The following is a 27,752-nucleotide window of genomic DNA, read 5'->3' as shown; positions in this document are numbered from 1 at the left end:
CCATTATTTATTTATCTTTTTCTTTCACCTTTTCTCCAAATCTTATTTTAGATCCATGTTTATTATCCTTCAGGACACCAAGTTGTTCATCTTTTTCTCTTTTCTTTTATGCCTTTGGTTAAATTCTTACTATGTTTTTAAGTTTGTTGACCTTTTCTGAAAGATCTAATCTGTACTTAATCTCATCTAGTAAAATTTTCATTTCGGTTACTATCTTTTTAATATCTAGATGTTCTAGTTTTTCTTTTTCATATCTTCTATTTCATTTTTCATTTTGTTTATATATGTGCACCATATTTACAACAGCCATTTTAATGTACTTGTCTGCTAAGTCTATCATCTCTGTCATTTCAGGGTCTACTTTCTATTGTCCCCTAGTTATGGGATTTTTCTCCTGCTTTTTACTTGATTGGATGCAATTCACTGTGAACTTTATGTTGCTAAGTGCTGGATTTCGTCGCATCTGTTTAAAGAGTGTTGGACTTCTTCTGGCAGACAGTTAAGTTACTGGTGGATTAATATGACTTTTGAAGCTTGGCTTCAAGCTCTTTTAGGACTTGTGTAGAAGAACCTTTATTTTAGGGCTCAATCTTACAGTGACCTGGTAATTTTTCATTTCTCAAGTTGTCCTTGCCAGCTTCTTTGGGATTCAGTCTACGCATGCACAGTTTGGTATTCAGCCAGATCCCTGTGAGCACCCTTACATATATTTCAGGAACTCCTTCTCTTCCCAACAACCTCCCCTCCAGGATGGTGAGATTTCAAATGAATCATATTTTTCTATCCTGCCTCTTTATTACCGCTTTCCCTGCTCCATAGTGAAAGTCAGATACTTCACTTCTAGATTCTAGTAGAGAAGAAGGCAAGGTAAAGAGTACTTATCTTATATTCATTTTTTAGAAACTGAATACCAAAAAAAAAAAAAACCAAAAACCAAAAAAAGACAAAAAACACAGATTTTGCCTCTCCAGGCACTTACACTGAATAGGTAATAATATCAGTAAATATTGAAAAGTGGGATTTTCCACATTTATCCCATAATTATTCATAAAAAGTATTTATTTCATTACCTTTATTCTCAAAAATAGTAGCCCTTTATTATTTATGTTGGCATATGCCCTAACTGAAGTCCTAAACTGAAGCCCTCATGAAAACATTAAAAAAGCTTATACATTTGAGAAAAGAAAAATGAATAGATGCTTTGGATAAAGTTGAAGAGAGGTGGGCGGCAGGAAGCAAATGTTTCCTCCAAAGCTAGGCTATGGTGAACCAAGTTTGAGTATATAGTTACCTGAAAGTTTTAACACTTTTAATAGTCATAAACAATATCTAGAAAATTATTAGACTCACTATTGAAAACTGAAAAATGCCAAATATATAAAGATGAAAATATATGCCATCTGGAAACCTTTCACTCAGAGGGTAACAACTGTTAACTCTGGCATGTCTCCTTTTATATATATATATATATATATATAGAGAGAGAGAGAGAGAGAGAGAGATTAAGATTTTTTGTTTGTAATTATGAGATATATATATATATCTCATAATTACAAACAAAAAATCTTAATTTGAGATAATAGTGCAGACATCATTTTCAATTTCCTCTTAATTATGTTATAAGCATAACTGAGAGTCACTGAATAGTCTTTAAAAACACAGACTGAAATAGGGGCACCACGTGGCCCATTCATCTCACCCTAGTCTCAGATCTGTCCTTCAGAGTGAGGTCTACCAATCAGCAACATCAGCATTACTTCAGAACTCATCAGAAATGTACACTCTTGGGCCACACTACACACAATCAAATCTACATTTTTGCAAGATATCCAGGTGAGTCATATATATATATATGTATGTATAATTTGCAAAGCAGTGCCCTAGTTTAACCATTTCTCCTATTACTGGACTTCTGTATAATTTTCAATTATTTTGCTATGATAATTATTTTGCTATGATAACACTATATAGAGGTCCCTGCACACATATATTTGTATTCTTGAGTATTTTATTAGGAGGGACACATTAAAGTGGGAATCCTAAGTCATTATACTCTCTTCTAAATTTGAAACTTCTAATCTGCTATGGTCTAAGAAACCAGTTAACCAGGTTTCTTAAAATGATGAGTTAAAGAACTTAAGGATCAAAATTAAGTGGTTATCCACTTGAGTTTTAATCCCAGCTCTGACCAAACAAGCTGTGTAACTATGGGCAGTGATGTAACCTCTCCAAGACTGAATTTCCTCATCCGTTAAATGAGGATTATTTTAGTATTTACCTCATAAGATTGCTGTGAGGATTAAGTTAGCTAAAATATATAAAGCACTTACAACACAGTGTTATTTATGTGTTTGCTATTATCATGAAGGGAAAAACAGATAAAGAGGCTCTAAGTGAACCTCATATACCATTTTAAGGTCTGAACTTTCCAAATATCTGTATGTAGCTTAAAAGCCTCTTTCGTTTCATCCCTGGTTCCAAAGAGCTGAATTTGAGAGAGAAGTGCACTACATTTGAGAACTGCCTTGTTGATTACTTCATTATTGGCTTTAAAAGGAGTGTGGATATGTTAGTCTTCTGCTAAAGCCAGGCGCAAAAATTAATCTTGTTTTCCTAGGTGCAAGAGGTCAAGAACCATCACATGTGCAATGCTTATGTTACCTTTAGAATCAAGGATGTACAACTATCCTACCTCCTAGGAGGATCCCTGGCTCAGGTCGAGACAGGACTATCAATATAGGAGAGAATCCAAACTGTTTATTTTGGGTCAGAGCAGTAGTTTTGTAGAGGTGAAGTCAAAACAGGAGCCAGGAAGAAAGAGGAGTCAATCTGAAGGACAGAGATAGGAATAATGGGAAAGAGCGCAGCAAAGTCAGAAAGGGAGAGAAGATAGTTTCTACAAGAAGAGATTCAAGGTGAAAACATGTTAAGGGGCTCAGGCCTTTCTTAGAGAGTCAGAACAGCATATTCATCAGAACACTGACTTTATATTGTATGTCAAGCACATGCTGGCATTGGGCAGGCCCTGGTGACTAGAGATAACTGTGAGATGTGTCATCCTGTTATTTAGGTGCTATCAAAAATAAAGTACTTAAGTATCACAGAAGCCCTGAAAATCATTTTTTCCTATATCATTAATTCCAAGTGCCACAGTTCAACAGTTATAAGAAACTTGAATTTGCATGAATAGCCTTATTCAGGTCTAATTAAAAGCACTTGTAAGTTCAAGTTCTCTATTACTTAAATCGTATTTTTACCTTTCTAAGGATGGATGAGGACATGGCCATTTGACTCTCAATGAAGCATTCAAATATGGTCACTAATCCTCATAGAGCTTCTGGTATAAGGGCAAGGATAAGGTGAATTTTCCATTTGTAGCAAACTCTGACCAAAGGCTATGTCCAAATATCATGTTCTTTACTTCTGAAACTCAGTAAATTTTGGTTAATAACTAAAATCTATTAAGGAATTTGCGTATGTAAATATTGCTTAATTTATACCAAAAATCAATCAAAATAAGTTTAAACAAAAAATGAGAGAACTAAAAATGCCTCAAAGTGAATTCCTTAGATGGGGACTTGACCAATCTGAGCAGAAATCAATCTTGATACTAGCTCTTCCTTCATCTCAAATAGGAGCAACTTCACCTAGAAATGCTTTATACGTCATTGGTGAAATTGGTGAAAGCTTCTCAATACAAAAACAAGAGAAGGAATCTGAGGAGGACTCTAAGAATAATTGCTCTGAAAAAAGAAGATTCTGAAAGATATAAAGATTTTTTAAAAAGAAGATTCTCAGCATTGAGAAGATGCTAGACATCAACTCTCCCCTCTTCTACTCCAGCCCAATTTTCCTCCACAACATCCCATGAGGTCATCACCTCAACTTGTACACTGTCGGTGATGAAGAAATCACTGTCCTATTTTCCCACAGATATGTTACCTATATATTCACTATAGTGTGCATTAAACTGAGCAGAAATCTCTCTAACTTCTCTCCATTGATCTAGTTCTATCTTTCTATAGCTCTAAACCTTACACTTGAAAGCAATTCAAATTGCAGAAATTTTGAATATTTTATAGTTGGAAAATTCATAGCACAACCTCTCCTATTACATATGCTAGAGAATCTTGGATATGTACTTTTCTTCTCACTAAATCTACCTCCACTGGTACCAGGCTAGAAGCTCAACGGGTTGGAATGGGATTGTAGAATAGGGAATTAGCAGGAGTTTAGCTGATTCCAAATGGGACTTGGAGAATTTAAGGAACAGCAAGAAGGCATTGTGGCTAGAGCAAAGTGAGCAAGACAGAATGGTAGAAGATAATGTCATCAGACAGAACATGCAAAGTATGGTGGAACTTGGGGTTTTATCCTGATTGCGACAGGTGGCCACTGAAGGTTCTGAACAGGGGAATGACAGGAACTACTTAACGTTTAAGAAAAAAACAAACACTTTTGCTCCTATGTGGAAAACTGAATGGAGAGGGGTAAGGAGGGATAAGGAAGGCCAGTTAGAAAGCCAGTTACTAGAATCATCTAGGTAACTTACGACAGTGATTATAAGTTATATTAGGGTAATAGTGGGGAGTGGCAGCAGCTAAAGGGAATTTGGGATGTATGTTGAAAGGCAGACATATAAGCCTTACTGATGGGCTGGATGTGGGTTAGGAAGAGGAGTCAAAGAAGACTTTTAGTTTTGGCCTGAACAATCTGGATGGACCATTTACTGAGATGAAGAAGAAGGAGGCAGGAACACATTTTAAGAGAAGAGTTCAAGAGTTCTATTTCAGACATGTTAACCTTGAAATGTTTATCAGACTTTCAGATAGAGATATTGACTAGGCAGACATAGATATGAGTCTTAAATAATGGAAGATCAAGGTAAAAATAAGTAAATTTGGGAGAATAGGTGGCATTTAAAGCAAGGCATCACATGAGATCACATAGAGGATAAATGTAGAAGGTGATCAACTTTTTGGACACTATGAAGAAGAGATAGAAAGGGAGATTTTGAAATTTTATGTGCATATTATGCTTTCAAATGTAAAAAGGACCAGAGATTTAAAGCTACAGAATAGCATAACTAGAACCAATGGGGAAAGTCACAGAGGGATAGATTTCTGCTCAATGTAATGAGCACTCTAATGAATAAGTTGGTAACTTATTCTTCCTGAAAAAGCAGTTGAAATTATTTTATATCTACTAACTACAAAGTCCATAGCCAGCCATCATAATCTTCTTCAAAATCATGTGCCTATTCCATTTCTGACTGTTGCCTATTGACTGAGTCTGGATAGCTGCATTTCACGTGTCAGCTGCTCAATTACTCCACGCCTGGTCTCTGGCATGTATCTTAGCTTCTGGATCCAAGTTCTCACCCCAACTAACAACTTCTAGTTGCCCAACACTGACCAGGAGGCATGTTGAGATCATGTTCCCCAGAGCTGCCAAAAGTTGTTGGCATGTGATCAATGAAGCACACAATGAGTGAGTGTTCAGCAATTAATCAGGTGACAGAGAACAACTGACATGTTAGGAAACTGTAGAATGAGCCAGATCAAGGCTGGACCAGAGAACAGAAGACTCTAATCCAGACTAGTTACCCCAGGGGAATCTGTTCCAGGTCACCCAGTGTGATCAGACACCCTTTTTACCCAGATGATTTGAAGTAATCTGAAGATTACCGTGTTTCCAAGGACTCAGGATTTGCTGGAGGCTGGTAACATAATGAACTATAGATACTGAACACTCATTCTTTCTGCCCCATATCCTCAGGGTTACCTTGGAGACTTCTGTTACTCCCCCAGCCTCAACTATAAAGGGAATTCTAAACTATCTCATAAGTGTTCGTGAAGATTAAATGAGATCATTGTAAATAAAGTGTCTGGTACATAGAAAGTGCTCTATACATATTAGCTATTTTCATTTATACTTTAGATGACCACAAAATGACTGTCAGCTGAATGGTAAAGCATGTCTCTAAAAACAACACTTTTAATGCTCTTCTAGCATAGAAGAAGAAAAAAGTTTTTTGTTTGTTTTTTTAATGCACGAACTATTATATGATCAATGGAACTTAAACTTGTACTGAAAAAAACTCAATTTTCCTAAACTTCTCTACCAAGGTTGGCAGAGTTATGTTACATAACTAAGAAGTAAGGATGCAAATTCTGTTAACATAAGATTGATAACACCAATTTGGAATAAACAAGAAGCAAAACAGAACTCTCCAAGCCTAACAATTATTCTGCAAGGGTCATTCAGGCCTGGGTCTCTAATTTTAGATGTCTATATCCGTTAACTATAATGTATTTCTATTTCCCTTTTATTAAATTTAAGTTTAAAGTTGGCAACAGAAGCAGGAAATCATTTATAAGACCAGCATGGCTATTTTACTTTTATTAATGAAAAGTTATGTAATAGTTTCAGCAAACTACAAAGTTCTCTTCTTATAGTCTTTTAATATTTATAGAAATTTAAGAGTTATACTGCTAGAGTTCATTTTGGAAACTGAGAATTTCTATTATCTGACAGCAATCAATTATTTTAGATATATTACAGAAATGTCTATTTAGGAGTTATGTTCATCTTTATTCATACCATTTAACAATAGGTCAACTGTGTCTAGTACTTGACCTAAAAGCTCAAAACTACACTAAGAAAGTCTCAGCTCCAAACCACTGAGTCACATCACTGGCCTTTTCACTTCTAACAGTACATTAAGGAAAAGAGGTGGGGCGGGGGGGGGGGGGAAGGGGGGAAACAGTGTTCTGGGAACTGTTTAAAGGGCCTGATCGTGTTAATAGAATGTGCTATACTAAACTACCAAAGAACACACAGGTACCTTAAAGGAATCAGAGCAAAGCTGTAGCCAAGTACAAGTAGGTGTTCACAGACACCATGCTGATGTCCCAAAAATGAAATTCAACACTTCCTATGAACTTAAAAAGGAAATCTAAATTCACATATTTCCCTACATCTCTATTTCATGAAATCGGGATTTTTAAAGGTAATTAATAATTTCAATTTATCAAACTACTACACAGAAAAGCTACTTATAAACTATAATTTTCAAATTAATAGACTTTCGTTTTTTCTGCTTTAAATAAACTTTTACTTTGGAATAATTTTAGATTTACAGAAACTTTACAAAGATACTACTGAGTCCCTATATACCTTTTGCCCAGTTTCACCTAAAGTTGACATCTTACAGACCATGATTTTATCAAAATTAAGAAACTAATGTTGGTACATTACTATTAAATAAGCTACAGACTTCATTTGATCTGAACACATTTTTGAAATCATTTGGGTTTCACCTGTTTTTTCACTAATGGCTTTTTTCAGTTCTAAGGTCCAATCCAGGGTATCACATTGCTTTTAATGATTATTTTTAGTGCTATAAGGTTTATAACATGTCAAACTTGAGTCTCATTAAAATGTCTTCATTATAATTATTATAGAAAATAAACCTACTGCTCCCTGGAAAATGTTTATTGAATATTAGGGAAATGTTACATCGAGATTCATGTAAACATGCCATTTCTACTAATGTTTTCTTAAGGAGAAAAAGAGGTAAATCAGTGAAGTAAGATATGCTCCATTGCCTACATTGTCAGGAATCTAAAGATCAAATTATTTAATGTTTCAGAAATAGCTGTTCGAAAAATGCTTTTCACTTACCTATCTCTCTAGGCTCCAGTAAAGGGTCATAGGATATGTGGTAAATCCTTGTAATTAATCCTGTAATAGAATATAAAGTATTATTATAATCATATTCAGATAATCTGGTTGTATCAAATATATGTAAAAACTGCTTTTCTTTCATTCCCAAATTTCATTTTTAATTACTGTATAATTAATATAACAAAAGAACTAATTTAAGGGAGAATAATTTCCTGAATAAATTACATGTCTTTAGTTTAAAAATGCGGGCATGCAAAATTTAGTAAAAGTTTTAAGAGAAACAGAAAATGTTCTAGAAAAAAATGCCACAATGAATAAAATTGACTAAGAAGAATGCTTCACATTCTTTTCCATGTGCATAATGCTGTGAAAATTACTAGTCATAAACAAGTGAATCACATTCAGGGCACAGTCTTTTTTGACAGGAAAATAGTAATTAAGAGTTTGGGGTTAGGAGGTTTTTGAAAAAACGTGTGTCTGGTAAAGTGTCCATGTGTGTCAGTTTGCCTGACACAGTCACAATTTATGCCCATTGTCCCACTGGCCCGCCCAACTGATTCTTTGTCCTGGATTTTCCATTTTCTCGTGATTTTTTATTACAGTAACCTTATAATAAGCCAGGACTTCTACTTCCAGGCTCTGCCATGATCTCATTGGGCAGTATAAGAGGCATATGTAGTGAAATCAGATGACATTTTAACACATGGTTAAATATGAAAGACCCTGAGCATCTCCGGATGGGCTATAACTGACCTTTCATCCTCAAAGATGGCACCCAAGCCATTTACAGAAAAAGGAAGTGCACTTAAGAGTGGCTAGGGACAGGTAACACCTTAGGTCCTGAGTGAAAGTGGAAGAAATATTCAGCGCTGCTGCTTTTGCTTATGACTGGCCTGAATATCTCAATTTAAGAAAAGTATATGGAGATGTTTTACATATTACTCTATAAAGCATGACTTTTCAATTAGATCAAATGACTGTTCTTTAAATTTATCTTACTCAGCTCTGATTACAAATTATCTTATTTACATAGTCAAAGTTAAGTGGCAGCTGTTATTTTGTTGGCTCTACTAGTGGAAGAAATTCACACTTAAATGATGCCAGCATCCTATCAGTGTCAGGAGCTATATCAACTAGAAAAATCAGTTAATTCCAACAATGGTTTGATGGTTTTTATCCGATTCATGGAATCAAAGTAAAGCTTTTGGAAGCTCATTCTGTAAAAGATGAAACACATGACATTGCTGTAACTGATATTTAAACTCAGTTTAAAAGTTCAACAACAAAAATAAAATTACAGTCAGTTTTCACTGTTCACAGTAATTAAGCTCTATAAAGCCACTGTGAACAATGAATTAGTGAAAACTAAAGCACTGCTCTTAGAGGAAATACAGAGTTAGGTTCCTCTGAGCCTCTGGCTACATTTTCACCAACTGATCAAACAAATCTTGTTTTATGTGTGTTTCTGCTTAAAGATACTTTACTGAATATATATTTTTGAGTCACTAACACTCAATTCATAGTCATTCAATAGCACTAACTCATGCCTGAATGAAACTTATTTAAAACATGTATTTTCTCTGTAAAATGCATCATGTCACAGCCTTCTTGCACTTAAGAACAGCATATAGTACTTTAGGACTGTGCCTGGGTACCATTTTAACCACGGAATCACCAACAAATCATCATCAAAAATGCAAAAATGTGCCAACACGCAAAGGACACTTGTTTACAGTGTAAGAACTGAAAGAAGGAGGCAAAGAATTGCCTATTTTACATCAGCTGGGAACATGTGCTAAACAATCCAAAATTTTTATCACTCTGTAAATGTCCATGAACAACTATAAAAGACCATGAGTACTAATTCAGGGGTTACAAATGAATTTTTCTAAGTAGGAGAATTTGAAAAATGAAATGTCAAATAAAAAAACCTGCATGGCAGTATGTTTTCTCTTTTTACTACATATCTTAAAAATTTTTGAGCCTTTTTAGACTCACTTTGTAAAATTAGCAATAGAACTAAATTCTTTTCAATCAAGCACTATAAATCTTAACTTCATTTTGTTTAGTCACTTGGAAATCTTTAATTCAAGATTTAATTTATACAAAGAACCATATTTTTTTACTTAGTTTATATTATGTATCAGGATGAAATGAACATCAAAATGCTTACGTTCTAGAGCATCTAAATCTGGTAAAATGTTCAAAAGACTTATAAATAGATACAAACTTTGTCTTGTAAAAACTCATTGAGAAAGATACTCTAAATAGAGTAAAAAAAACAGTATCTGTGAAAATATATGGGCTGGAATATTTTCATATTAAAGTATTAAAAAAATCAAAATTTAAAATAGCCTCAATATAGTAGAATTTGCTTTGAATTCACCAGGAATCTCAGTACCTACAGAGATATTATATTCTCAAATTTAAAAATTATGATTTACAACAAATAGTAACTATTGAAAAGAATTAACAATTTCAAGTTTAGTAACCATTCGATGAAACTTGGAAAAAAAACAATAATTTTATAAAACAAATAAAAACAATGCAACCATATTTTAAACTAAATTTCTTTCGGGAAAATAAAGACTCAGTATTACATACAAATTATGACTAAAAAGCTAAATAATGTTTATAAATTTTTATTATGAATTCTACTTATGTTCTTTATAAGGTTGAGAAAATCAATATAAAAGTTTTGTCTGCTTTGATGTACATGGATATATGTTAATATTTATTTTAAAATAATTTATTTTAAAATGAATTTAATAGAGGAATTTTATACGTTCACTAATATGATAAAAAATTTTGTTAGTTGAAAATTAAAATTTCATAATTTTATTATCTTTTAGTACTCCTTATTCTCAAAAGAATCTCAGTTTGGGCAATAAATTAAATGGTTAACCTAAGTCCGAAGGTTAATTTTATGTGTCAACTTGGCGAGACTACGGTGTCCAACTGTTTGTTCTACACGTTGCTATGAAGGTCTTTGTGGATGTGATTTCCAATCAGCTGACTTTAAATAAAGCAGGTTACCCTCCCTAATGCACTGGGCCTCATCTAATCAGTTGAAGGCCTTAAAAGCAAATTTTCCCGAGGAAGAAGCAATTAATTCTGCCTCAAGACTATAACACAGAAACCCTGCCTGAGTTTCCAGCCTGCTGACCTACCCTACAAATTTCAGACTTGCCAGCTCTCACAATCACATGAGCTATTTCTTTAAAACAAACGCTGTGTGGGTGGGTGTATGAATACATATATTTCACTCAAAAAGATATTTCATATACCTATATACGTTTATATATAGACATATCAATATAGATATAGACATATATACATATATATGTGTGTGTGTGTGTGTGTATATATATATATCTCCTATTATTCTTGCCATTCTTCTCTGGAGTGCCTTAAACAGTAGGTAAGGGAGATTAGAAAGTTTTAAGGAACTCCACCCAATGGAAGTTGCTCCCTGATAAGAGTAGAAAGTGAAAGGTTTTTATTTTTAAAAGCATGAGATTAAAACCATTAACGTGACCTATAAAAGAGAACAGATCTATAAAAAAGTATAATAACTAAAACGGAAAATTCACTAGAGAAGCTCAACATCAGATTTGAACTAAAAGAAGAAAGAGTCAGAAAGCTTAAAAAAAGATCAATAGAGATTATGCAATTTTAAGGACAGGGAGAAAAAGAATGAAGAAAAATGAACAGTGCCAGTGAAAGAGAAAGGGGTAGAAAAAAACAGTTAAAGAAATAATGGCTGAAATCTTTCCACATCTGATGAAAACATTATTAACTTAAACATTCAAGAGGCTCAACAAACTCCAAAGATAAGTACAAAGAGAACCACACCCAAACACATAATAGTGAAAATGTTGCAAGACAGAATTTTGTAAGAGAAAAATGACTCATCATACACAGGAACCCCAATAAGATTAACACTGACTTATCATCAGAAGCAAAGGCAACCAGAAGGCACTAGGATTAAATATGCAAAGTGCTGAAAGTACAACTGTGAACTAAGAATCTTATATGCAACAGAACTATCTTTTAACAATGAAGGTGAAACCAAGATAGTGCCAGAAAGGGGGCGGGGGGGGGGGGCGGGGCGGGGAACTGAGAGAATCTGCTGCTAGGAGATCTGCTTTACAAGAAATACTAAAGGGAGTTCTTCAGGTTGAAAGCAAATGACATCAAATAGTAATTTGAATCCACACAAAAAACAGAGTGCCAATAAAGTTAACTATGTACATAATTATAAAAGACACTATAATTGCATTTTTTCTTTCCCTTTCTTCTCCTAATTGATTTAAAGAATAATTCAATAAAATGACATGCATATGCACATGCTTGCACTGTTAGGCTAGTAACATAGAAATTTTATATATGTTTGACAATAACCTAGAGGAGGCAGGTGAGAGCAAAGCTGTACTGGAGTAAGGAAATAACACCAGATGGTAACTCAAATCCAGAGGAATATATAAAGAGAATGAAAAATAAAAAGGTTAATATACTAATTCTATAAATATGTACTTGCTCTCCTTTCTTCTCTCAGGTTCTTTAAAATACATAAGGTTATAAAAGTAAAAATTATAACAATGTATTGTTGGGTTTCTACAATATATAAACATAATATATACATAACAGCAGCAAAAAAAAAAAGTAGGGGAGAGGGAAATTAAACTATTTGGGAAGAAGGTTTATTTTATTGAAATAAAAATCAGAAATTTTTATAAGTTAAGATGTATATTATAAACCCTAGAGCAAACACTAAGAAAATAATTCAAATACATATAATTTAAAAATTAATAAAGAAATTAAAATACCATACTGGAAAATATTCACTTAATTCAAAAGAAAGCAGTAAAGAACAAAAAAGGAATGAAATCTGTAGAAAACCAAAAGCAGAATGGTAAATGTAAATCTAACCATATCGAAAGTATTAAATGTGAATAGATTAAATAATCCAATCATAAGGCAGAGATTATATTTATAATGATTGCATTTTTTTAAATCTAACTATACCCTTATATACTGTCAATGGGAGACACATCTTAGGTTCAATGATACAGACAGGCTGAAAGTGAAAGGATGGAAAAATATATTATACAAACAGCAATCCTAAAAGAATCAGATAAAATAAACTTTAAAACAAATAAAAAGAGAATCAAAGTAATAAATACACAATTCAAAAATGATACTGGGACACTCCAATATTCCCTTTCAATACTAGATAATAAAAGCAGGAAGAAAAATCAAAAGATAATAAAAGGTTTGAACAAAAGTATAGGCCAACTAGACCTAATAGACATCTATACAACACTCAAAATATATACACTAATACATTCAACAATATAACACAACAATACAATATACATAAAACATTCTCTAAGATAGACCATATAGTAGGTCACAAACAACGCTCAATAATTTAGTAATTAAAATGCAAAGACTGCTCTCTGACCACAAAGGAATGCAATCAGAAATCAGTAACAGAAGGAAATTTTAAAAATAAAAAGTGTTATAAATACTATGAAAAATTACAGAATATCAAGTTTTATAAATGAAAAGGACATAGTCCCAGAAAAAAAACATAAATTATTGAAACTGACTCAAGAAAATATAGAAACATTTAATAGGCCTACAACAAATAAAGAAATTGAATTAGTAATTAAAATACTTCCGACAAAAATAAGTTTAGACCCAGATGGGGCTTCACAGGTCAATTCAACTAAACATTTAAAACAGAATGAATAATAATCTTTCTCAAATTCTCCAAAAAAAGAAAAGGGGGCGGAGGGGATGGACAGTTCTCAACTGATTCTACAAGGTCAGTATTATATAATACTAAAACCAGACAATCATAAGAAAACTATAGATCGACATTCCTTATGGCTATTGATAAAAAATCCTCAATAAAATATTAGCAAACCAAATCCAGTATTATATAAATAGTAATATCATGACCAAATGGGATTTGTCCTTGGAATGCAAGGTTGGTTCAATATACCAATAAAATCGATCAATATACCACATTAATAAAATTTAAAAAATAAAAACCACATGATAATATCAATAGACACAGAAAAGCATTTTCCAAAATCCAGCACTGTCTTATAAAAAAAGCATTTGACAAACTAAGAATAGAAGAAGACTTCCTGTACCTATGAAAAACTCACAACTAACATCACGCTTAGTAGTGAAAGACTGAATGCTTCCCTCCTAAAATTAGGAAGAAGAAAGTGATGTTCTATTTCCTACTGTTTCTACTGAACATTTCACTGTAGGTTACAGTCAATGTAATTAGTCAAGACAAAAAAAAAAAAAAAACAGCATCCTGATTGGAAAGGAATAGTATTAACTATCTCTATTCATAGATGACATGATTTTGTACATAGATAATCCCAAGGAATCTACTATAAAAAAACTATTTGAACTAATAGCCAGGTTCAGCAAGGTTGCAGGATACAAGAGTAACACAAAAATTCAATTTATTTCTATATAACAGTAATGACTAATCCGAAAATGACATAATAAAATTAAGAAACTAATTCCATTTATAATCACATCAAAAAGAATAAAATACTTAGGAATATATTTAATAAAAATGGTATAAGACATTGTTATGGACACTACAAAACACTGAAGAAGTTAAAGACAATCTAAAAATATTGAAAAATATGCTATGTTCATGGATTGTTAAGACAATATTGTTAGAACGTCAATACGTCCCTTATCAGTCTACATATTCAGCACAATTCCTATTATAAACCAAGCTGCCTTTTCTGCAGAAATTGAAAAACTGATCCTTAAACTCATAGGGATATGCAAGAGACCAAGAATACCCAAACAATCTTTAAAAAGGAGAACATAGTTTAAAGACTCACACAACCCAATTTCAAACCTTAATAGTTGCAGTAATCAACACAGTATAGTACTGGCATAAAGATACACATGCTATGTTCATAAAAGCATTATTCATTATAGCCAATAAGTGGAAAGAACACAAATGTCCACCATTGATGAATGGAAAAACTATGGCATATCCATACAATGGACTAGTATTCAGCAATAAAAAAGGATTGACGTACTACCTACCATATGCCACATCATGGATAAAATTCAAAATTATTATACTAAGTGAAAGAAGTCAAATGCAAAAGACTACATATTGTATGACTTGCTATATATGAAAATCAGAATAAACATCCATAGAGATGGAAAGTAGATTAATAGTTGCCAGAGCTAGGAACACTGGGAAGATGGGGATGCAAAGAGACTGCTAATGGATATAGATTTCTCTTTGAAATGATGAAAATGTTCCATATCTAGATTATTGTGATGGTTGTACAACTGCAAATATACTAAAACCACTGAATTGTATAATTTCTCATGTCTAAGGATGCAAGTTGGATCCATAAATTATCAAGTGATTACTATAAAAGTTGGTTGGGATAATGGTCACTTATGGGAGATGAGAGGTCTGTGATTAATATAGACACCTGGAAGAGTTTCAAGAGTGACTGATACAGTTCTACTTCTTGACCTGGGTGTTACTGGCATTGTAATAACTCATTAAACCACATATTTGATTTGGATAGTTTTCCATATTTGTGTTTTATTATACAATCAAAACACTTTAAAAGGGACATCTTCGGATTTTTTGAAATAGAAATTTGAGATTATATATTATATACTAATTGTCTGACTAAATTATTAAGACAATAATGAAAATGTTCTATATCTGTATTGTTCAATACACAATATGGAACTCTTGAAATGTGGCTAACATATTTGAGGAACTAAATTTCTCATTTAATTTAATTCTAACTAATTTAAGTTCAAATTTAAATAGCCATATGCAGCTGGTGGCTACCATGTGGATAATGCAGGTTTAGAGCATACAAATACTATGAAATTTTGGCAGAACAATGAATAAGCTAACCTTTAAAATATTAAAAATAAAATTTATATATCACAGAGATGGCAGCTTTATGACAACCATTATTTGTTTTTAAGTTTGCATAAACTTCTCTAACACACACACACACACACACACACACACACACACACACACACACACATATCCCAGAAAAATTTGGAATCAGATGTTATCATTTTACTGGACAAAGATCTTAAAGAGCTCTTAACAGCAATCGTATTTCTGATTTCATCCAAATTCTCAAGGAAATGGAAATGGCAAACTAATTTGAACATCAGTCAAATGATTTCTACAATATATCACCAATCCCCATCCCAGTCCTGTCATAGACTCTAAAAATCACTAATTTCACTAGAATCTTGAACAAATCCAATTAGATACAAAGTCTAAGGTATTTCTGTTACCCCCCCCCAAATGGTTTCCCAGTCCTAAATTCTCCAGATTTGGTTTTATGACTAGTTTCTGTCACTAAAAATGATTAACATTCAGTCCCTTGGTAAATGTTTATTAAGCAGTTATTGTTAGGTGTTATACTGGGAAACAGATGAAAAGTACAATCTTTGTACTCAAAAAAAAAAATCACATTCTAGAGGGAGTCAAGCACCAAATAAACCTCCAGAATTAAGCACTGTGTTTTAAGTGCTAAATGAGTACCACTTACATAACTCTTTGGTTGTACAGAAAAGGAGCAACTAGTTTCCAGGAATACAAAGTGGACCAGGGAATCAGGGTGGTAGTGAAGAGGTCCCTGAGCTAAGTCTTGAAAGATATGCAGGAGCTGCTAAAGCAGTGAAGGGGGAAAGAGAAGTGTTTCAGGCAGAGAAGACATACAAAAGCGCAGAAGCCCAAGAGAACTCAGGATTGAAGGAAGTTCAGTACTGAGAAACAGGAAAGAAGGGGAGGTGAGAAAAGCAAACACTAGACAGGTGGGCAGAGAACCAATCCTGAAGCCCTCTGGTTGCACGGGAAAAAGTCTGGATTTTATCTGGAAGGCCTAAGAAGCCAAAGAATGTTGAGCTCGGGAATAACGTGATCAGCCTTGCATTTTTAAAAACATCACTGCAACAATATGAAGTATAAATAAGAGAAAGTGTAGGATTAGAGATAGCACAAGCACATTAGAAAACATCACAGTAGTGTAGGTGAAAAGAAATGAAGACTCGAAGTAAAGCAGAAACAACAGATATGGAGACAAAATGATGCACTTGAGGGATATTTAAAGTCTAGAACATCAATATATATGGGGGAAATGAAGAGTAAAGGACCAGAGTGAGTTCCAGATTTCTTAGGTGAGAAAAAGGACACTGCCAGTTTTCAATAAAATACAGGAGGAACAAGAAGTACAGATTTGAGAATAATTTTAAGCTTTGAAACTCAGGAAAAAAAGTAGTAGCTGGTTAAATCAATAATATCAAATGTCCCCAGAGAGTTTAATTAAATTCAAGTCTACAGGCCCTAGCTCAGACTTACTGAATTAGAAAGTCTAGGGATGGAGCCCAGTGATCTGTATTTTAATCCCTCTGATTCTGGTGTACACGAAACTTGGAAAATCACTGGTCTTGCCAAACACTTCTGATAATACTGGCAAAGAATCAGGCAATCAAGTGGGCACTGATGACAACCAAAGGGAAGGTGTATTACTGAGAGGAACAGAATCAGGACTGCAGGAGATTTAAGGAATAAATTGGAGGAAAAGAAATGGAGATAGTACATGTAGACTCTCTTTTTAATAAGCTGTAAAGAGAGAGAAGAGAGAGACTAAAAACGAAGGTAAGAAAAAATGATTGACAGAATAAAGTCCTCTAAGAAATAGCAGTAAAGGATACAGATCCCAAGCAGAACTGGCCTTGGATGGTATGGCAGACACTGTGGCTGCCTTCCCAGTTCACACTGCTTCCTGGAAAACTGGATCCAGACTTTATACTTCTCTGGGAGGTCTGGAGGGCCATGAATCTTGACTAGTCTAAGCCAATCATTGGACTTCTATACTCTCCATCACTGGTTTAGAAATAGGTTATATAATGTACAGTTGCCTAGTGAAGTCAACTTCTGGGAAGCTTCTCAGAAAGATTTTTTCCCTCTCTTAAAAAAAAAGACATAATATAGCCTGAATGTCTGTATCTCCCCACAAATTCATATGTGCAAACCATAACACTTAATGTGATAGTATTCAAAAGTGGGGACTTTGGGAGGTAATTACAGTTAAATTAGGTTATGAGGGTGGAGCCTCAATTATGGAATAAGTTTCTTTAGAAAATGAGAAAGGGACGAGAGCTCCTTCTCTCTCTGTCATTGAGGAAACAGCAGAAAGGTGGCTGTCTGCATGCCAGGAAAGGGCCATCACCAAAATCGAATCTCATACACCTTGATCTTGGACTTACTAGACTCCAGAATTATGAGAAATAAATGTTTGTTCTTTAAACCACCCAGTGTACAGTATTTTGTTATAGCAGCCCAAACTAAGATAAGAGACATCTTCTTTCCTTACAGTCTGGGAAGCTCTGAAATAAGGATATAGATCTTAGAGCAAAAGCTGCCTTCCTTCTTGAGATCGGCAGGGGACAAGCCTGAGGACAAAAGCTAACTTGTGGAAGAATGGAAGAAAAGTTCTCAAGTGCCTAATGACAACAGTTAGAGGTAAAACTATCTTTCTTCCAAATTCCTAGTTATATGAAATCATAAAATTTACTTATTAAAGCCATTTTCTGTTGGGGCTTCTGTTAATTGCCCACTGAAAATATTCTGACATAGAAGATATTTTCATTGAGACACATGTGGATGAAATTAACTTTGCTTATTGAAGACATGGGAATTTGAGGGGATTTCAGCCTGAAGTTTCATTTATTAAACAAAATGTAGCTCATATAGATCTATTTTATAAAGACATTGGCCATAACAGCTCTCTTCTGCTTTAAAAAGCCTACTATTTCTAATGATAACAATAGCTGGTGATGAAGAAGATGATGATGGTGGTTATGATGATTAGATAATAATATGATTAATAAACTCATGGTTATTAAAATATTTTTAAAAACTGGGCATTTTATCCTTGTACTGTTTATCTTCTGCATTCCATTTGACTTCAGTATGGAAACTACACCAATCTCTCTTACTTTGTTTATAACAATTTTCATGTCAGTTTCATTTTGCATGCTTTCATAGTATAACACTATACTATAATTTTGCTTACAGAGGGAATCCTTAACTTTAAAGAACAAACACTGTGAAAACTAAACAATTTATAAAAAGATTTCTATTTTTATTTCCATGTATTTTCTAAGTCTGTTCAAGAAAAGAAAACAACAGTTCGACCACAGCTGTGGAATGATACCTTTGATTCATATCAGAAGTGGAAAATCAACACCTGTAGTCATATAGATAAACACCAAAGAAAGTATGATTTGGGCACAGATAACAAAAAGCACTAGAATTGTGTGTCTGTCCAAGCAGTCCCCAAATGGTAAAAAAAAAAAAAAAAAAAATTAAAATAAAGACAGTTTTTGAAGCCCAAAACATTATTTCTATAGAAACAGGATTACTATGAGTCATTCCACCACTAGGCCAGTCCAAAAAAAGCCTTATAAAACCATATGCCTAAGACTATTGTTTGAACTATACCCAGGCAGAATAATGCTTTTTCTTTTGGAAAATACATCATTTTCTCCCTTTACCCTCTACCAAGTCCCAGAGGAACTGGCCTAGTAGTAGCCTCTGTTCACCTCTGCAATCTCATTTCTCCTTATTCTCCAACTCCCCACATTCTGTGGGTCAGCTGCACCGCCCTTCTTCAATCTGCAGGGCCTTCTCAGCTCCAATTCATTGCTGTCGTGCCCTTCCTGTCCTCTTCACTTAGCCCTCTGGTCTCGGTTTAAATGCTACTTCCTCAGGAAGGCTGTCCTTTGTCTCCACACTGAGACATGTGTCCCTGCTACACTTCCCCACCACAGTATTGATAATACTGTACTGTAATCACTTTGTCTACCCATCCCCCATAACCTCCATCATGTCAAGAATACATTTTGTTTGCTATTATTTTAAGCCCAGATCTTAGAAGAGTGGCTGCCATTTTATAGACGTTTAATGAACATTTGTGTGAGTGAATTTCATAAGAGTTGGTACTTCATTTTTAACCTGATCTATGGACTATTTAAGCTGCTCTATGGTCATTACCAAGGAATAAAATGGTCCTTCAAAAAGAATTTCTCCACTTCTGAATTTATATGTACAGATTGTTCATATGGAGGAGACTACTTATCCAATTTCTTCCCCATTGCTAGTTTATGGAGAAACTTAAATGAATCATTAAAATTCTACCGGACAAAAATAAGTATGTTTTCTAAGAGTATCTTTATCTCTTTCTTGCAGATAATGACATTCGTTCTCAGGGCTTTTACTACAATCAGTAAAATGCCGATTCCCAAATTTGTGTCTTGTAGGCCTGATTTCCCCCTTGAGCTGAAGATCCAAGTTTCCAGCTATATACCATTTTCTATCTTACTGCCCCACAAGGACATTCACAACACTGCCCAGATCCTTGCCGACCTTTCTTTTCTCCTGGGTTCCCCCTTGCAGACAATGGCAGCACCTTCCAGTCACTGGAGACTGACATTCAAGTTACCTCTCCCTATTCCATGGACCAACAGTGGTGTTCCTCTCCTGGAATCTTGTTAGAAATGCAGACTCTCTGGCCCCATCCCAAACCTGCCAAATTAGAACCCACCTTTTAACAAAATTCCCAGGCTATTCATAGATGCATTAAAATTTGAGAAACATTAATCTATAAATCTTTTTTCTCCATACCACTACACATCAACTCTGTCACCAAGTGTATACAAGAAAATATCTCAAATATATTCTATCCATGTCTGTTATCCTTGCTCTGATTCAAGCCATCACCTCTGGAACATTTCAGAAGAGATACTCTGTGGTGTAGTTATGAATTTTAAGAGACGCCATATGGTTGGTTGGCTGGCTAGGACTGTGCATAATATAAAGCTAATCCTATCTGTGTTGCAATGTAAAATCTAGGTATGCTTACAAAAGTGTCACATGGGAAAGCATACCAAGACAAAAGCAAAAAAGATTGAGAATCACTCTTTTCATGTCTCCTTATTACAATCATTCTCCACACTGACCTCCATTCTTTCCAAAATATAAATCTAATCATGTCATAACCCTCTCTAAAGTCTTTCAGTGGCTTTTGAACATATCATGCACTTCCACACCTTCATCTTTCTGTTCATGCTTTTCCCCCTTTTGGCAAAAATCTTGCTCATCCTCTTAAGTCTTGCTCAAGAGTCATCTCACCTGCAAGGAATAATCTTATCTTGCTAGTCTCCTTTGCAAATAACAACTTCAACTTCCCACTGCATTTTGTTCATCACTACTCGTGGTTATCAATCTTCCCTGCCAGACAAGGACTTCCCTAAAGGCATTCTAGATCTCAATCACTTACAGATAGTAGGTACTCAAAAAATGTTGAATAAGTCAACTACCATTTACACTTAACATCATCAAAAGCTAAAAAACTTATCACTGATAATGTGAATGCATTTATAAACTACATACTAAGTACCATATACCTAGTAGAATCATTTAGAGTATAAAGCAAAAAATGAAAATATCTCAAACTATATATATCCAGGCATAGTAAAAGTTCAAAAATGCTTGGAGACCTAATTCATATTCACATAAATGTAGCTATCCTTGTGAGTCCACACTTTGGGGCGGCCCATCCTGCTTCCTCATAGTTAAACCAGATAACTGGACAGGACGAAGAGAGGTTAGCCTATGATGGGGAGTGAGGGAGTTCAAGTATGACAGCTGATTTCTTAAATTATCGATTTTATCATAAATATTTTAAAAGTTTGCTTTATGTGTCATAAAAAACACCTACAATTTCAAATCTTTAAAATTTCGTTTTTCAATATTACTTCTAAAATATGGTTCAAATAAAACTAAACATATCGTTTTGTATTTGGTTCCAAAATTTTGCTCTAAATTACACTCATAATTACACTTTCAGTGACCATGTTATCCCGTCATTCTGACATATCGTACTTCATTAAAACACTCACCCAATTTCAATAATTCCCTCAACATTTATTGAACAAATACTGTGTGCCAGACCCTTAGGCACAACTGACCACCCCTGACCTCCAGAATCCTCTAGTCAAGTGGCAGGGGTCGACTCATACACCCAGGATTACAGGGCAGTGCTGAGCATAAATCAGAGGGTGGCTCACCAGCAAAGCCAAGTTGAGTGGGATGTCCCCACATCTGACTGCTGCTCTCGAGGGAGATTAGGAGTAAGAGGGGAAAGATGCAATAAGGACAACACAGAAGAGTCTGAAGTCACACATCATGTTCGGGGAAGGGCAGTGGCTGGGAGCAGGTACAAAATAAGAAAAAAAAAAAATGAGTGAATGGCCCTAATTCCTTAAAATCTCTCCAGAATTGGAAGTTATTTTAATTTCTAGTACTTCTGTGAGAATAGAACAGGTAACTCAAGGTTGACTTAAAATGCATCTTTAATTACACATTTTTATTATTATATTACTCATCACTAAAATCCTCTGTCCACTTATATACTAAATCTTGACTTTTTTTTTCCTTATTAAGTTTGAGAGGACTCCTCAGGTATTACAGATTTTAATCCTTCATCATACTTGATACAACCATTTTCCTCAGTCTATTATATTATTTTTTCATTGTGACTAAGTCTTAAAATTTTATATATTCAAAACTGTTGATCTGTTTTTTAGTGAGTTTCTCATTGCCCCAATACAGAGCTATCAATCTTTCATAAAGCTGATGAATATTACATTCTATTTTCTATTTTTCTAAAATGTGATTTTTAAAGTATTTAGCTCTTAATAGCAGCTAGACCTGATAAAGACATGATATGCATAAACAGTCACATATAGCCATTAACTTCCATCTTCCAATCCTCCCACTCTTTTTGCTAAGATACGACTAGGGAACTCCCTGTCATCCAAGCTTCTCATTCATTTTAATTCAAATTCCCTTACAGTACAATGCTGGGAAAAGAACAGCTAGAGCTGGAATACCATGTACTATCTTTAGAGATGGCCTGAGATGGCCTAAGAAGTCCCCACCCTCTATGAAAGAATTAAGAATATTTTAAGGTACATACTAGGGACAGAAATAACTTAAGGGATGCATCAGCAATAAAAATCAATGCCAATTTTAAAGTACCGTGGCAATATTCACTGCCATACTTTCTAACTCCTCAAAATTGGGCCTGGAATACCATAACCTTTTGATTTCTTGTTATGGAAGGTAATTTTTGAATTAGAAAAGGGGGCTTAGTCAAGTGTTTGCAGTTAAGCATGTCTGACTCCCCATGGGAATCTGGAAATTGGAGGGGAGGGGCATTTTTTAGATGTCACAACAAGGGCGCACCCATTGCTATCTGTGAGGAATCAGGGATCGAAAGTTTTCCTCTTCATGCATGGCAATCTTATGCAACAAAAACCTGTCCCACGCCAAATGCCAACAGCCACTTCATTTCAGCCAAGAGCCTTAGGGCCCAAAATGTCTTGCTTCCAAAGTCTCCCATGAAGGCAAGTCTCTTGACTATCATTCGCTGAATCTGCAGGTACGTGTTTTCCAGCGGGAGGGCGGGCCCTAGGGAGGGATGCGAGGTGGACCTGGCTGTCCTGGCTATCTTGCTTACTCCTCCTGTGGGGTCTCTCATTTTACTGTCCATTCTGGCCTTCATTCATTCAAGTAACATCCCCACAATTTCCTGGGGTTTATCTACTACCTTCTCACTCTGATCCACCAAAATGTTTCCAGCAAGTTCTAAGAAAATACTTGCTAAACAGATCACATTAAGATATTAACCTCATGATGATACAATGCATTCCTCTTCTCAGGGAAATTTGTATGTAAATACCACTTCTTACCATCTTTTCTGTTACCATTTTTCACCTGGATCACTACAGGAGTTTCTTTACTAGACTGCCTGCTTTAACCTTCCAACTCACAGTCTACTCTCAACAAAGAGCTGACCTAAGTGAGATCCTATCTTTTCTTTACCCAGGACTCCCTTATAGCTCCCACCTTCAATGGCCTACAACCAAGGTCTTAAATGATCTGAATAAGGAAAGCTGAAGGAAGAGTGTATCAAGGAGATAGAACAAGAGTCCACTTTGGTCATGCTAAATTCGAGATGCCTATGAGATGTTCAAATGAAGCTGCCACAAAAGCCTTATCCTCAGAACATCAGAAGAATGCTTTAGGCTAGATAAATGGTTATCAACTGGGGGTGATACTGCCTCCCAGGTGATACTCAGCAATGTGTGGAGAAAGATTTGATTGTCACACTTGAGACAGAGGTGTTCTAGTGGCATCTAGTGGGTGGAGGCCAGAGATGCTGCTAAACAGCCTACAGCGCACAAGACAAACCCCCTCGCCCCCCCCCAAAAAAAAAGTCACTAGTGCCAAGGTTGAGAACCCCTGGGCTAGAGACATAAATATGGAAGACATATTCAAAATGATCATATTTAAAACCCAAAGTATAAAGTGAAGGGTAAAAATAGAACTAAACTTTGAGGAACTCCTCTTTCAGAGTCAAAGTGGAAGGACCAACATAAAAGACTGAAAAGGGTCAGCCAGAATGGGAAAAGAAAACCAGGAAAGGGTAGTGTGACAAAGGCCAAGAGAAGAGTGTTCCTGAAAGGAAGTAAGGCTCAACTGTGGTCAATTGCATGAAGAGTTGCTAAAATGTCAACTACCCCACTAGTAGGGAGTTAGAGTTTTGAAAGAATGGAGGAGGTGTGCTGTAGGGAGTGAGATAATAGAGGCACATGGGAAGATTATATCATTATAGTGAAACCAACAGGCAGGTAGTTGAATTTATCTAGTCCTGGGGCTTTGCCAGACTGGAGAGATCAGAGGTACAAAGAAACTGAGAAATTTGCAGGAGAGTAATTTGAATTAGGGCAGCTAGGCTGGATAAGAAAGGACTTGATGACAGGAAGGAACTAATGAATAGAGGGAAATAGAGGGAGGGGTTAATGAATCGAAAGTCTTGATAAATCATAAACATTTTTCCATATCACTACTGTGCTTTTAATTTCTCCATAATAAAACAGCTTATTTCTTGATATCATTAAAGTGTGATTTTCTTTTAATAAATAGCTATTTACTATTTGAATACTGCTCCTCCTCCTACCCACTTTTTGAGACCCAGATCAAATAGAACTTGTGGAAAAGATCATGATATCATGAAAGATATGCTAAATAACAGGCCAGGGTTAAAATATCAGCTCTTTCATCTACTAATGTTTTGGCCTTGGACAATTTACCTAATCTTACTGAACCTAAATCTCTTAATCTAATTAACAGATTGTGATAGGCTGAATAATGCCCCTCCCCAGGATATCCAAGTCCTAATCCTTGAAATCTGTAAATATGTCATGTCACACGGCAAGGGGGAATTAAGGCTATAAGTGAAATTAAGGTTGCTAAACAACTGACCTTAAAATAAGGAGAGCATCCTGGATTATCCAGGAAGGGCCAAAGTAATCACAAGAGATCCTTTAGGGGAGAAGAGGGCCTCAGAAGTGTCAGAACCAGAGAAATGACATGTGAGAAAGGGTGAGAAAGGCTCAATCTGCCGGTGCTGGCTTTGAAGATGGAAGGAGGCCATGAGCCAAATAAATGTGGGCAGCCTATAGAAGCTGGAAAAGACAAGAAAACCTATCTCCCCTAAAACCTCCAGAGAGGAATGCAGCCTTGCCAACACTCAGTAAGACCCATTTTGCATTTCTGACCTTTAGAACTATAAGATACTAAGTTTGTGTTGTTTTAAGCCATGAAGTTCTTGTTAATTTGTTATAGCAGCAATAGGAAACCAATACATAGGTAAAACAAGCTACCTTCATAAATTGTTGTGTAGGTTAACCAAGATAACATATATAAAGTATCTAATAGAAAGTCTGGTACATAGGAAGCATTTAAATAGCTGCTACTGATGTCATCAGTGCTAATACTATTAATAGCACCAAAATCAATAGTAGTTAACAGAAAGAACTCAGCTCTAGAACTTACTCAGCTCTGAGACCAAAGATATCTTAACATCTGCAGGACTCAGTTCCCTCACTCACAAAACAAAAGGGGGCCTAGAATAGATGCCTTCTAAAGTTTCTTCCAGCTCTAAATTTTATGATGCTTAAATCTAAATCCTTCATGACACATTCTACTTATCACTAATTAAGTAATTCAGAAAATTCTATTAAGTAAAAATATTAAGCCAAGCAGTTTTCATTTTATGTTTCAACATGTTCAATATTTTATATTGTTGAATTATATAACCTTGTAAAGTTGGGTCACGGCATAAAAATCACAGGCCTGAGAGCAAGGAAAAATATCTAAGTCATCCTGCTACTATTTAAAGGCCTTATGGTCAAACTATGATAACAGTATCTTCTCAAATAGCTCAAAGTATATTCCCACATATTAGCTCATTTATTCTTTTTTTAACAGCTTTATTGAAATATAATTCACGTATCAACCAACTCACCCTTTTAAAGTATATAATTCATTGGTTTTAGTATATTCACAGAGTTCTGCAACCGTCACCACAATCTTAGACCGTTTCCACCATCCCAAAAAAGAAACCCATTAGCAGTCACTCCCCCATCTCCCCACTCCAACCATCCCAGCCCACTAGTCTATTTTCTGTACCTATGGATTGGCCTATTCATTTCATATACATGGAATCACAATATATGGAATTTTTTGCCTGGCTTCTTTTGCTTCCCATGTTTTGAGATTCGTCCATGTTGTAGCAAGTATCATACAGTAGTACTTCACTCCTTTTTATTGTTGAATTATATTTCATTGTATGGATATACCATATTTCATTTATCCATTCATCAACTGATAGATATCTGGGTTGTTTCTACTTTTTAAATATTAGGAATAATACTGCTGTGAACATCTGTGTACAAGTGTTTGTATATATGTATGTCTTCATTTCTTTTAGGTATATATCTAGGGGTGGAATTGCTTGTATAACTGTGCACATCTCCACTTCTTTAAAATGATGTTTTCTCTTAGATTTCCCTTTGATTCAAATTGGCCTTATACTCACTTGCTTCTTTTTTTTCCTCATCCTTCCACCTTTGCACATACTGTATGACCAGCTTCTTAATCATTCTCCTCTTAGGACAGCATCAAACAGTCTTGGGAACAAAGCCTCAGGTCGGCTGACCACACAAACAGAGCTTCAGTCAAACTAAAGATAATAACTTGACCTCAGTTGTGTTGTAGTTCCAGACCCATGAAGCTAGAACAACCCTACCAACGTCTCCCTGAAACCAGACAAAACGACACCATGACTGATATCAGGACCCAATGTAATGATCAACTGCCTCATACCCTAGCCCCGGCCAATCGGTAGAACCCAGGACCCCAAATCCTTAGCTCCCATGACTAATGAGTCTTCCCCTATAAAGCCTAACCCCTAGAAGCCTTCAGGGAGCCAGGTCTTTGAGTGCTAGCTCACCTGTATCTCCAGAGTTGGAACTACTTCCTTAAATAATCTTTTACTTTCTTTGCTGAGACTCCCTGTTCATATCTCTTTCGGCTTTGATGTGCACAGGCAAACGAACCCTCTTTTATTTCAGTAACAGTGGGTAATGTATGGTAACTCTATGTTGTAACCTCTTAAAGAACTGTCAAACTGTTTACCAAAGCAGCTCCCTATTTTTACATTCCCACCAGCAATATAGGAAAGTTTCCATTTCTCCAAATCCTTACAACACGTTATTATCTATCCTTGATTATAGCCAACTAATGACTACAAATGCTGTCCTTTGTAGTTTTGATTTGCATATCCCTTTGACCAATGATGTTGAGCATCTTTATATGTGCTTATCAGCCATTTATAAGTCTTCTCCAGAGAAATGTCTATTCGGATCCTTTGCCTATTTTTCAGTTGGGTGATTTGTCCTTATTATTGAGTTATAAGAGTTCTTTATAAATTTGGAATACGAGAACATTATCCGATATATGATTTGCATGTATTTTCTCCCAATGTATCTCATCTAATCCTAGTGCAGGTACTTGCACTCAGCAAACAGAT

General features: G+C 35.1%; 1 protein-coding gene across 11 annotated transcripts in view; it reads right to left on the bottom strand.

The window, feature by feature from the left end:
• Positions 1 to 27,752, bottom strand: part of ZNF438 (zinc finger protein 438) — a 157,216-nt gene that overhangs the window by 112,627 nt on the left and 16,837 nt on the right. For all 11 annotated transcript variants that reach the window (XM_036228059.1, XM_036228065.1, XM_036228063.1 and 8 more), the window contains exon 2: positions 7,687 to 7,746. The gene's annotated coding sequence lies outside the window, so the exon portion shown is untranslated. The remainder of the gene's footprint in view (positions 1 to 7,686; positions 7,747 to 27,752) is intronic.

This window comes from Rousettus aegyptiacus, unplaced genomic scaffold (genome assembly GCF_014176215.1).
Source record: "Rousettus aegyptiacus isolate mRouAeg1 unplaced genomic scaffold, mRouAeg1.p scaffold_m13_p_10, whole genome shotgun sequence".
NCBI classification, from domain to species: domain Eukaryota; kingdom Metazoa; phylum Chordata; class Mammalia; order Chiroptera; family Pteropodidae; genus Rousettus; species Rousettus aegyptiacus.
This window is presented reverse-complemented; position numbering and strand designations above follow the sequence as displayed.